This window comes from Anticarsia gemmatalis, chromosome Z, assembly GCF_050436995.1.
Source record: "Anticarsia gemmatalis isolate Benzon Research Colony breed Stoneville strain chromosome Z, ilAntGemm2 primary, whole genome shotgun sequence".
Lineage (NCBI taxonomy): Eukaryota > Metazoa > Arthropoda > Insecta > Lepidoptera > Erebidae > Anticarsia > Anticarsia gemmatalis.
In genome coordinates, this window is record NC_134776.1 from 21,755,724 (window position 1) to 21,768,676 (window position 12,953).

At 36.5% G+C, this 12,953-nt stretch overlaps 1 protein-coding gene across 3 annotated transcripts in view; it reads left to right on the forward strand.

Annotated features, from left to right (window-relative positions):
* Nucleotides 1-4,660: 4,660 nt before the first annotated feature.
* Nucleotides 4,661-12,953, forward strand: part of LOC142986077 (adenylate cyclase type 6) — a 303,314-nt gene continuing 295,021 nt past the window's right edge. For 2 of the 3 annotated variants that reach the window (XM_076134270.1, XM_076134271.1), the window contains exon 1: nt 4,661-4,821. The gene's annotated coding sequence lies outside the window, so the exon portion shown is untranslated. The remainder of the gene's footprint in view (nt 4,822-12,953) is intronic. The other variant, XM_076134272.1, reaches the window with a different exon arrangement.

Genomic DNA, 12,953 nt, shown 5'->3' on the forward strand with positions numbered 1-12,953 from the left:
TACATCTATTCTACAAAATATAATTCAATTAACTAAAAAAAATAAAGCAACTTTTCCTTGATAAAGTAGTATTAAACAAATCGTTGTTTTGTTGTGGTGTTAGTATCTCCAACACTAAGAATAAACGGTTAAACCTCGTCAAGACTCACAGAGCAAGCGCCTCGGAGAATCAACATCAAAGTTTAATCCTTCAACAAGGGATTATGAGTAGAATCCTTCCTTTTACACTTCACAGTTGCGATCTAATAACTTAATGCCTTACAAAATGTTCATAGCAATCGCAGTTGTGCTATTGTTGCTCTTGTTGTTTTGGCAGGCGCTTTTCGCTCGACGGAATTGTTTTGAATTATTTTTAGTGATTTAAGTGCTGATATAAGCTGTAAAGCTAATTGATGCTATGTATAGAATTTTCTTAAATGTGATACGGTATTACTTAATGGTTAATGTGATAGTGTAAGCTTCTTTTGATGTACAACTTCTCAATTTTATATTGCATACCAAACAATGACGAAATGTGTAAAACTTTACGTATATTATGATCTTTCTAACAACATTTTACGTTATTAATAAAATTATATTTAAATAAACTTTAGTAGTTGAGTATGATCAAAAGATTATATAGAAAGGATTCTTCAATCAGGAAGCTCTATTTGAGTTTTAAAATGAAAAGCGTCCGACACGGCACAGCTTTGCTTCTGGGCTTATTAAATACGACTGAAGACTATTATCACCTTTGCTGTCTTCAAGAAAAGCAATACAATGAAAGGTTGCTTATTGAGTCTTATCTCCTATCTTTGCACCGGAACGGTAATATTAAGATTTATTCTCTCCTAAATGTAAACACTCATAATAATTGATAGTTTTGTTCCGTCTTCCATTACTGCAGGAAGAGAGCTGATAAGAGGCTTTCGAAAGGCAAGAAGGCATTGAATATTTAGTTAAACAAAAGCTTTTAGTGCCTGCGTTTTAAGTAAGCTGTATTGCAAGGTGTCGTTTTGTTTAGCATAGAATCGTTTTGTTTATATATGAAGTCTAGCCTGCTTCGAATTAAATTTTCTTTGCTTTCGTATGTCTATAATTGAAACCAATTTTTAAAGCAATTTAAATTATTAATAGGCTTGGTAGATTCTGAATAACCTTAAATATTACGGCATCTTTGAAATATTTTAACATTCTGATTGTCTAAGTTACAGTCACTGACTTAACTACCATTTTCTTTTTAAAGAGCCAGTGAGAAGAGCTGCCATAAAATTCTAGTTGTGTTCTTCTTGTTGAATCAACTACGGGGCATAATAATTGAAAAAAATATTCGACTCAATAATTAAAATAAAGAAATGCTGTACCGTGATTTTCTACCATTATCGACTAGCAAAAACCAGCCAGCTATCGACTAATTTTTGTATGAAAATCTAATCAGCGCCTCTAGCGGACACCTTAGAAACAAATTTATCAGTTCATTTTAAATGTCAAACTTTCGATACTCGGTATTTCTGACAGTAGAAAATCTGGGGGCCTGTATTTTTCATATATCTCTAATCTTAGTTATAATATATGGTGTACGGCCCTAGAATCTGTAGCTTTTAACCGAGCTTTAAGCCCACTCTCGTTGGGTGTTACAAAATGTTTTCAGTGCATTATGTAAAGTTAGGCAGTACATTATTGTTTCAGCAACATGCATTTGGATTATCCGCTGTACATTAGAGAGGTGATGTGTTTTGAAGTAAATACTGTTCGTTATATTCGCAACGGATTTTACACGTTAAAAGCATGTAGTACTGAAGTTTGAAGGTAGTGTACTTTTTGTTTTACAGGATTTTAAGATAAGCACGTATTTACTAGGTATAGAGGCTTGAAATGTTTCTTAAGCTATTTATGCCAGTCTCGTCGGATGAATCTAAGTACCAGTATTTTACATGGGACTATCTATCGGACCTCCACAACCCAGTTAGCTGGGTATAACACGATACCCTTCGATAAGACTGGTTGTCAGAACTTTAAGCTTCTGCCTACTGTTAACGACTGTCAAAGGAAATGACAGCCGAGACCCACAATTGCAACGTGCATTCACACGGAGGAACTAGTTATCTATACTAATATTATAAAGCTGAAGAGTTTGTTTGTTTGTTTGTTTGTTTGTTTGTTTGTTTGTTTGTTTGTTTGAACGCGCTAATCTCAGGAACGACTGGTCCGATTTGAAAAATTCTTTCAGTGTTAGATAGCCCATTTATCAAGGAAGGTTATAGGCTATATATCATCACGCTACGACCAACAGGAGCAGAGCAGTAGTAAAAAATGTTACAAAAACGGGGAAAATTTTGATTCATTCTGTCTTATGTGACGCAAGCGAAGTTGCGCGGGTCAGCTAGTGTATAATATGGTCACCCATCCACTGACCGACCTCGACAAGTGTAGCTTAACCTGGCAATCGATCTGGGCGGTTATTGTTACTTAGTTTATATATGTATAAGTTATAAACATACCCAAAAAAAGCGAAAGATATACTATAACAGCTGAGCGGTTCTCGTCGCTGATGTATGCAGGCGACCTAATTAGGCGGTCCGCGCACTGGCGGCTAATCTCGCGTGCTAATTGTGAAGCCGGATAATTAGTCCCGCCACGTGGTTAAGGCTTTACTTGATATACTAATGTATGATTAAGTTGTTATATATTTGTCGCGCAGTGGTTAAGGTAGCCTAACTACCATTGCATCGGGAGGTAGCGAGTTTGTTTCCCACACGGAACTATTATGAGTGTGCAAATAGTTGTTTAGGGTCTGTTTGTACTTTGTGTCCGTTGTTTGTGTGTTTGTAAAAGACTCCGCGACACAATGGATTGGAATCCCATACGGAATAATTAATTGTGCGATCTGGGAATAGTTGTTTCGGGTCTGGTTGTACTTTGTTTCCGATGTTTGTATGTTTATTAAAGACTCCGCGACACAAGAGTACTTATCGGTGCGGGAGTTCTCTACAAAAAAAGAAAGTAAGAAAAAAGGCTGCGAAATTCTTAACAGAAAAACTTACAGAAGAATTTTTAACCCGATTTAAGATTCGAACTCAAGACTACTGCGCGTCAATCACAGAAGATATTAATAAATAAAGCAAGTTAGAAAAACTGTTATATTTTGAAAAAAAAATGTGTCAATTTGAATCAACTTTTACACATAATTATCAGTATTAATCCTAAAAGTATATTATATTAGTCTATACTTAATTAGTAAGTACACTTAACCTTTAGATGAAAGAAAAATAGTCTCAATAAACTAAATAAATAGTACGCGTGTTAGCAACGAGTAGCGCCTAGTGATATGATTAGTTTAGCTGCAGGAGCGGTACATGGTACTGCTAGTAGCGAGATGCGCTACATTGTCACTGAACAGTGCTAAAATGTCACTTTACTTAAAAGTGATTAGAATTAACTGTACCTCGATTCTCTACCACTATCGACTACCGGCAACCGACCTGTCATCGAGAAATTTAGTATGAAAATCTGATTAGCGCCTCTGACGGGTGTCGTAGGAAATATTTTTGCAGTAGGTACATTCTAAATGTCAAAATTTCGATAGCTAGCCGGTTGTCGGTAGTCGACAGTGGTTGAGACTCGAGGTACTGGTGACCGGTTTCTGAGGTACATTTAGCGGTAGTTTATCTATTCAATAGCGTTTAAAATCATATAAAAAAACGATAACCCCCGGTTTCTGAGGTACATTTAGTGATAGTTAATCTATTCAATAGCGTTTTTTATATGATATTAAACGCTATTGAATAGATAAACTACCGCTAAATGTAGGTACGACAGAAACCGAGGGTTAGTAATAAAGTTAGTGGCTTTTGTTGCTAGAAGTTTTTTATAATTAAACTTTTTAGGTAAAAGAAATACACACATAATATCACGCCTTTTTTCATAAAGAGGTAGGCAGAGACAAAAGAACACCACTTGGTGCGATCTTAAAGAAATAATTATAATGAGCATCATCTTATGGGTTCTTAAAGAAATATATTTATTACAATAAGTTTTTACATGTAGGTATGATTATTTAAATCTAACTACAAATTCTGGGTTTTTAATACCAAGTGTTGGTCAATGAAAAAAATATTATTTAAATAGGTACTTGTCTTCATTCCACAGAGAAGTAATTGTGTCATTCTATAATTCTCGGTTAGGTACCTAACTGATAAATTACTGTAGGTAAAATAAAATATTAAAGACAATTCACATTTTACTTTATAAAGTGTGTGAATGTTAAAGTACAATATACAACATCCATTAGTCTTAATCCATTGGTACTCAGGTAGTTCAAGCCAAATGCATTTGTTGATTACATAATCCCGATTTTCCGGTCAGGTAAATCACGTGCTCTAATACTTGCGTCTTCTATAATATTCCCGGTTGCAGATAATAGGATAACATTTTATATACATTACATTAATTGAACAATATAATGACTAACTTAAACTTATTAATTGATACACAGCAAAAACAGTTGTAAAAAAACCGATCAATGTATAAAGTACAAATCAATAATAACAACAAACAATCACATGGCGGTGCTGACACACAGTTGTAAGTCACACACACACAAACAAGCGAGCAGTGGCGCGCCGCCTGGCTCCGTGCGCCCGCGCAACTGACACACCGCCGGCGAGCCATTAACACCTGTGCCACTAGCCAAGTACGTCTCAATCACGGCGTCATCTTACCGCCGCTGTGACGTCGCTTATCAGCGCCTTATCACCCCGCGAGCCTCGCAGTCGCGCGCCCACGCTCGCACCGAGCGCACGCCACTCGCCGCCGCCACCACACCACCCCACACTCGCTCACGTAAGTCAACCACACAATAATAAAACAAACTTCACTCGACCACGCTCACGCGCTCCAACACCACACATCCACACACTTTTTACCTCATACCCACACACTTTTTCGATGAAATACATTTTTTTTTCACGCTAACGCAATGTGAACGCCAAGGTCGCATCATCCCAAAGCAAATTTGTCGATCTTAGTGTATCACCACGGATATTCTTATCACTTACACGAAAAAATCCACTTTTTACATGTAAAAAGTGATGACAGTAAAGTAGTATGCAACTGTTAATGTGGTCGGTGTTTGTACTCTGACGTCACTACGGTATTACATTATGAAAAATGACTTAAGGTGTGTTCCGTCATGATTTTCAAGACGTTCAATAAACATGTCGTTTGTCGACCACTCAGTCGTTCGCTTGCGGTGCGTTTCTCACGTTTTTTTTTGTTTGCGGAAATCGCATTGTCTCATCTAAATATGTTTATAATTATAATTTTAGCGTGCAAGTCTGAATATCTGTAGTGGAGAGTGTATATTTTGATCGTGAGAGTCGAGGCCAGGTAATGTGGTAACGTGACACTGTAACCGCGGTGTATTGTGGCCGCTCTGTATATTGTTGTATATTATTAGTGGTAGTTAGCGACAGTAACGGTCTATTGGCATCGCTTAGTACCATTTCTAACTACATAACTAAATATCCATTATAACGGTTGTATAAAAAGTAAAAGTTTGATGCAGGCACAATTGAACGCGAACTGTGCGGTAGCATCTTGCTTTTGAAATGGACAAAACATGTAATCTTCGAATTGAGTTTAATGTTCTGTTCAATTAAGCAATGTATTATTTTGTAATTAGCTGCAAGATTGCACAAAACTATTATTACTGCATTGATTAAAACTGGGTCAATTTTACGGAAACATATCGATACTGAAAACATCTAAGAAAGACATAAAGAAGATACTTTTCACTTGCCTTCTTGTAGAAGAAGAAAGAAAGCACTATCTTATCAACAAACTTATAGTCAAACTCAAGCTAATAAGGTTCTAGGAGGTCTCTAACCCGCCGATAAAAGTAACACTATAAAACTACAATATACAGATGTCCAGTTACCAATAAGGGCCACCTAACCTATCGCCAGTAAGCGTTAAAGGTTGCTCACGACACTGGTTAACCGAGTGAGTGCATCTACGCGTGCTAGAGATTGTTTACCTCCACACGTAAACAAACAAACAGGTTACAAGTGGGGGGAGGGGAGGGGGGAACTCATTAGCTCACTTCACATTACTAAGAAAAACTACTTACAATAGATGATGAACGAATAATTCCAATTATTTGTATAGAAATATTGTGATAATAAGGTAGGTTGAGTTTGATTTTAAATGAGAAGGTTTTTGTTGATAATACGTTTGTTTATGTTACTTTAGTATTGTATATTGTTATTAATTAACTGAATTAGAGACATTTAATAAATCTTTCGTAAAAATACTACTTTAAAATGGAATATCACTTTAATAGCATGCGGAGAACGGAGCCATCTTTTAATGTATAGAAAATGAGGTATTTTTTTCAAACATAGGCTATTTAGAAAGCACCGTTTTTTAAATAAAAACAACCATCAAAATCAAGCCACCGAATAAAAAGATATGTGGTTAACAATATAAAAATATAGATGATTGAAATTCTCCTTATATCATTCATTTATCTTAAAACCAAACCACAAAATCGCTTTGGTTTACCGCGTCATAGTTTATACCACAGAAACTACATTGGTCTGTGCACAACATAAAGTTAGTAAATGGAAAGTAATTAATGAAAATATAAAAAATCTGAAGATTAGTTAAATGAATCTAAATGATAATCCAGATAAATGGGTTTTGGAGGTCCGATAGGCACTAGGCAGTCGTTTAATGTAAAATACTGGTATTCAGCTGCATTCGGTAAGACTGCAAGCTGACTCCAACATAGTCGGATGTAGGGGTAGGCTAATGACGATAAACCTAGTAAAATGAAGACGCGAGTTGTTTATTTTGCTTTTTACTTCTGCGGCATAGTGACATTTCAAATGAAATTTTAAACGTTCAAATTATCATTACAAAGCCGCTATGGTCTGATAATTAGAGGGCTACCCGCATTTAAAACCAATTATCATTTAGATTTAGTAAACAAACGGTCGCGTAATTCTCGACAGTTTTTATTGTCGAGTATCGAAAGTTTGACATTTAAAATGTTCTGCCAAAATAGTTCTTACGGAGCAGTGACTAACAGAGGCGCTTATTCGTGTAAAATTTCTTGATAGCTAGCCGGTTGTCGGTAGTCGACAGTAGTTGAGAATCTACTGCTGATGCTTAAACGTTTTATCATTATTGCCCTGTACCTCGATTCTCTACCACTACCGACTACCGACAACCGGCTAGCTATCGACATTTTGACATTTAGAATGTACTGCCAAAATGTTTCCTACGACACCCGTCAGAGGCGCTGATCAGATTTTCATACAAAATTTCTCGATGACAGTTCGGTTGTCGGTAGTCGATAGTAGTAGAGAATCGAGGCACTGTATTCATCTGTTACAAATGGTTAAGGTGGTTTCAAGATAAATAGCATTGGACAGTATATGAGTGCACTTTTGTTCGTGGTTAATGATATATTTTAGCTCTGGTGTTTGTTACTTGCCCAGCGGGCTTATCACGTATCTCAGTTGCCAACTATTGTATTGTATGTACGTCAAATTGATGTCCGTTATTCAGTACATTCTGTTTTGACGTGTTAATCAATAAAAAGTAATAGTAGTTTTCAAATTGTTGTCAACTGAAGCCCCACTGATAAGTTTGTTTCTTGATATGTTTCGATATCCGTACTGTTTGTTATAGAGACGTTCTTTGCCAAAAGAAAAACAATGTAAAGGCATTTTCTTCTCTGTGCACCGAGTGCGGTAGTGTCACTGGACTGTGCAATTGATGCTCCTAACTAATAATGATTGTGACTTTCACTGCTTTGGGCTGATTATACTAATTAAATTGTTAAGCTCCAGTTTTACAACTTGTGATAAAGTGTCAAACAACCTATCCGATGAAACAGAGTCTAAACCAATTAAAACTAACCGGTAGCTTTCTTTGGCTACACGTGGATTCAGCATGAAACTAACCCTAGGTTATTTTTCATTTTAGAAAAAGTCGCGAGCACGTGCTATTGGATAAAAAATATCTTGATAGTATCCCGGCGCCAATTACAATAATGTTGGTCGCGATGTGATCGTGTGTACTCGTGTGCCGTGTGTCGGTGTATGTCGGTGTACGATACTCACTACACATGTTATCACGGATTACGAGGCAGATAAAACGCGGTAGTTTGAACCTGATAATAATTCCCAACCTGTTCGCCACCTCGCTTTGTCTTTGCAGATAACGTGCGGAAGTTTGTGTTCGGTATTTACGTTTGTAGGATTCGATAGAGCACCATTTTACTATACTCGGGCCATTTCAAACGTGCGAACTAACTTCCAGTTGAAGTACATTTAGCGGTAGTTTATCTATTCAATAGCGTTTTTTTATATGATTTTTAACGCTATTAAATAGATAAACTACCGCTAAATGTACCTCAGAAACGGGGGTAATTCATGTCATTTTATCGGAGTCTCTCGCTCGCACTTACGTATTGTCACATTACTATGATTCTTTTGATTACGATGTAGTTCGCACGTTTGTAACGGCCTGAGTATAATGTTATAAATGCGAGGTTCGTAATTCAATCATGGTAAAACTAATGGACGAATTTGGAATTCTGACACTTTAAAAACTGGATATATACTTTCTATCCCGGGAAATCTTTCTTTTTCAATCACGCAAAATTTTTAGCTACCTATAAAAAAATAATGTATATGTTTCAAGTAGTTCCAAGAATCAATTAATCTTATTTTAAAGGAGAGCTTATGCGCGGCGTTGATAAGTGCTTACGATTGCTCGGCACATTTTTTTTAGATTCGAATCTGTCAAACTGAAAAATGATCCCTAAGGCTTTTGTAAAAAAAATATTGTTATTGCCCGCGAATACAGACATACCTTGGAGAACACGTAGACTTGTCAGTAATGCTACACTTGATCCATTGCTCGCTGTATCTGACTTCCAAGCCAGTTTTAATAAAACTGACACCGTAGTCAAATAATGGTCTAGAGAACACCAGGACACTGTCGATGCATGTAATTCCTTCTATGGGTTCGATTTTCAGGCCGGATAAACTGCTATATTAGATTCTTTACAATAATATTAGTTCAGAGTTTGGTAACGTGCCCGGTATATAACAAAAAGCTCGACTTCTATTACATAGGACTAACTTTGTTAATGGCAAAACTTAGGTGTATTTCATACATCTCTGCCTACTCCTTCGGGTATAAAAATCTTGCTATTATGTATGTATATAGAACACTGGGTTTTACTTTATACTGGGGTAAAATTTGCAAAAGAGTAACACAAAAGTTTAATTTAGAGTCTAAAAAGTCCTTAACAGGTATTTAAAACTTACTAATCTTATTACACGATCGGATTAGCATACACATACGTTCAGTTAACAGTCCCTCTCCCCCGAGACTAGTGTTGTTCCGCGACTCCGTCTTGCGCTCGCACTTGACGTTTTTATCATGATTAAGTTGCGGTGAGCAGACCCCCGGGACCACAGACATGCGACGGTATAGACTTATAAGACTTACACTATTGGCCCACTTCGATACAAGTTGGAATACTTTCGGTACCTTTTGAGATTACTTGGTGAGGTGTATTTTTGGTGTTTGTTGTCAAATATGAATCGTATAGTTTTACTAGAGATCTGCGGGTTTATCACGTATGTCAACAGACAACTAGTGTACGTCAAATTTTTGGTCACTATTTAGTAAAATGCTGCTTTGACGTAACATGTTAATCACTATATTCTATGGGAGAATACAATGTACAGCATAGTGGCTTTCAAATAATGGTCAACGTTACGTACCTGATAGTCTGGCCCAACTTCGTCCTTATAGTACAATTTTATCTCGTTGATTCCATTACCACGAGATATATGACCCCATCGATTCCATACAAACTTTGTTATGACAAACATATAAAAAAATCGAATTTAGATTAGTAGTTCAAAAGTTGTGCGCGTACATTTCAGTGATAAATTTTTGTTTACATAGATATAAGTCTTCTTTGCCTTGTAAAAGGATGAGCAGTGGCATACTGTGTATGCTGAGCAGTCTCCTAAGCTCTTTGATATTCTTGTTATTTGCGAATTTCTAATGTTACCTATTGAACCATCACTTATCGACGATGCTTTATTGAAACAAGCCGTTACATGCTGATAGTTCAACAACAATAAGGTCGTTGAACGATAACAAATAAGCAGTATTTACTACAACTTTTACTTTATCATTTGTTGCTATCGTTTAGAAAATGTCGAGTTCCTTTGCATAATAACTAATTTGTTTAGTAACTCATTTCTCCCCCTTGTTAGTCCCTTACAATAAAGGATTAAAAAACTCACCTGCAATTACGGATTACATTAAATCTGCACATATTATTATTATTAAACACAGTACATTTATTTCGTCGCGTACTCTACGGTCTAAACCACAGAGTCACGCCCTTATTACAAGGGTATAAATAAAACCTTCACAATTAAGAAGATACTTTAAAAGCAATAAATATTTAATTCTGTGCCTCCAGTGAAAAAGGGTATAAGACCGATTTTGTCGAAAATGAGTTAAGTATACCAAAATGCTCCGAAAAAAAATCTCTATCGATTGGTGAAAACGGATATTGTTTATCTTTAAAAATAAGAAAGTTAGCGATGTGTAAAAGGGGATAATTTACACAAAAAATATAGCAAAAATGGGATATAAACGCACTCTAATTTGCATCTGCCTCCTTAGCGCAGTGGTTAAAGTCGCCGCGCCGCTACCATTGCATCGGGAGGTCGTGGGTTCGATTTCCACACGGGACAATTATTTGTGCGATCCACAATTAATTGTATCGGGTCTGGTTGTACTTTGTGTCCTTTGTTTGTATGTTTGTAAAAGTCCCCGCGACACAAGAGGAAATCTTATTGTGGCAGTTGTCCTAAAAAAAAACATTTTCGGCAAGGACAGGACAGATGAGCTGATGAGGATTGAAGGGAGCCGGTGGACACAGACCGCATCAGATCAGTCACTCTGGAAATCTATGGGAGAGGCCTATGTTCAGCAGTGGACGTCCCATGACTGAGATGATGGTGGTGATTTTAGACAATATCAGACTTATACCCTTTTTCACTAGAAGCATAGAATTGTCGTTGGATTTAAAAGCATTTGCTTCAGAACTTTTGTACAGAGTGATGCTCTGATTGATATAAATTGCTGTTGGGACATTGATTTGGATTCGTCATTTGTATGTTTACAATCCTTTGGGACATCAGATTTACTTTAGATGTAGGCGTTGTTAAGAACAAAAGAAAATCATGCTTTTGCTAGTTAGTAACATAATATGTTATACTACTATATGCGGATTTTATAGGTGACTAGCTGACCCGCGCAACTTCGCTTGCGTCACCTAAGAGAATGGGTCAAAATTTCCCCCGTTTTTGTAACATTTTTCGTTGCTACTCCGCTCCTAATGACCGTAGCGTGATGTTATATAGCCTATAGCCTTCCTCGATAAATGGGCTATCTAACACTGAAAGAATTTTTCAAATCGGACCAGTAGTTCCTGAGATTAGCGCGTTCAAACAAACAAACAGACAAACAAACTCTTCACCTCTCTAATATTAGTATAGATGAATATTTAAAAGTTACGTCGTGTAACCAATAAGGAATTATATGCAGGTATTTGGGAAGACCTTTGCCTGACAATGGGCTGTCCCAACACACAAAGATTTGTCGCGGGTGGTATACGAACCCACCACACGCGGGGCTACGGTTATTGCGGCGAGGCGACCACATTAACCACTGCGCCAAACGTTCCTATCCCTACTGGAAATCATATTTGAATTAGCGACATTTTTCAACAAAATCACGGCCAAAGTCACGATAATAAGCTAGTTTTACAGACACCGTCATGCTCGGTACCACGTCAGTCTGTAAACGTCTACGTATAGGTCGTAAGGAAGCTATTACAGTAATGAATGACATTATGAAAATGTTGCCTATGTTTATGTTTACTTGAGCCCTGTGTAATCTGTCCCAGTAATATGTCTGTGTTATTATAGGAAAATTGCCTTGGAACGTTTAAAATGGTTTTAATTTGTAGTTTTGTTTGAGATATTATGTGTGTTTAGATTATTTTAAGATAATATATACACATTTTTCAATACAAATAATCGTATTTAGCAAAAGAAATGCATTGCATAATTGTTTGTTTCCTTTTTAATAGACCTAATTATGTTTTTCAGGGATTCAAATGTAATGTGCTCACAGACTTAAGACTACTATTCGTTTTATTATTTGGTTGCCAACCCAGAAACTCCAGTGAGTGCCAGTGACTACCTCAGCGACTATGCAATACACTGTTTATTTCCAAAAGTGATGGTGATTAATATGTTGTGCCAAAGCAGCAATGTACTTCGTGACTATTAAATAGTTATTACTGCCCGCGACTTCTTCCGCGTGAATAGACTTTCCGTAGTAAATACCCTATATGCTAATTCAGGTTATAAGCTATCAATGTACCTAATTTCAATAATATCCAGTAGTTTTTCATGAAAGAGTAAAACACATTAACAAACTTTGGTATTTGTAATAAGTAAGATTTATTTTTGCTTCCGTAAATATTTGAAATCTTCAAATTTGCGAGATTCGCTAGTATTTATTTCTGGTGAATGGTATGCAGTTATAAGGTAGAATTTTCACCGGCTCAGAGCGGCGGGTTACGAAACGTTAAGCCTATTACTGTGACATTGACGCCGAACAATCGATACAGGTTTACTTGAATTCGGTACTATTTGTCTAACACTGACAGCTGAGCGACATTTAAAACTGATTTTGATAGCTGTGGTCCAGAAAATCATTGATTTTTTAAGTTTTAAATGTGTTTTACTGAAAAAATACTCGGTCGGATACTTTCCGCGGTCAACCCAAAATTGATTTATAAGAACTGGTAATTCATATAAATAGATTTGAAAATAATTACGACAAAAGACATA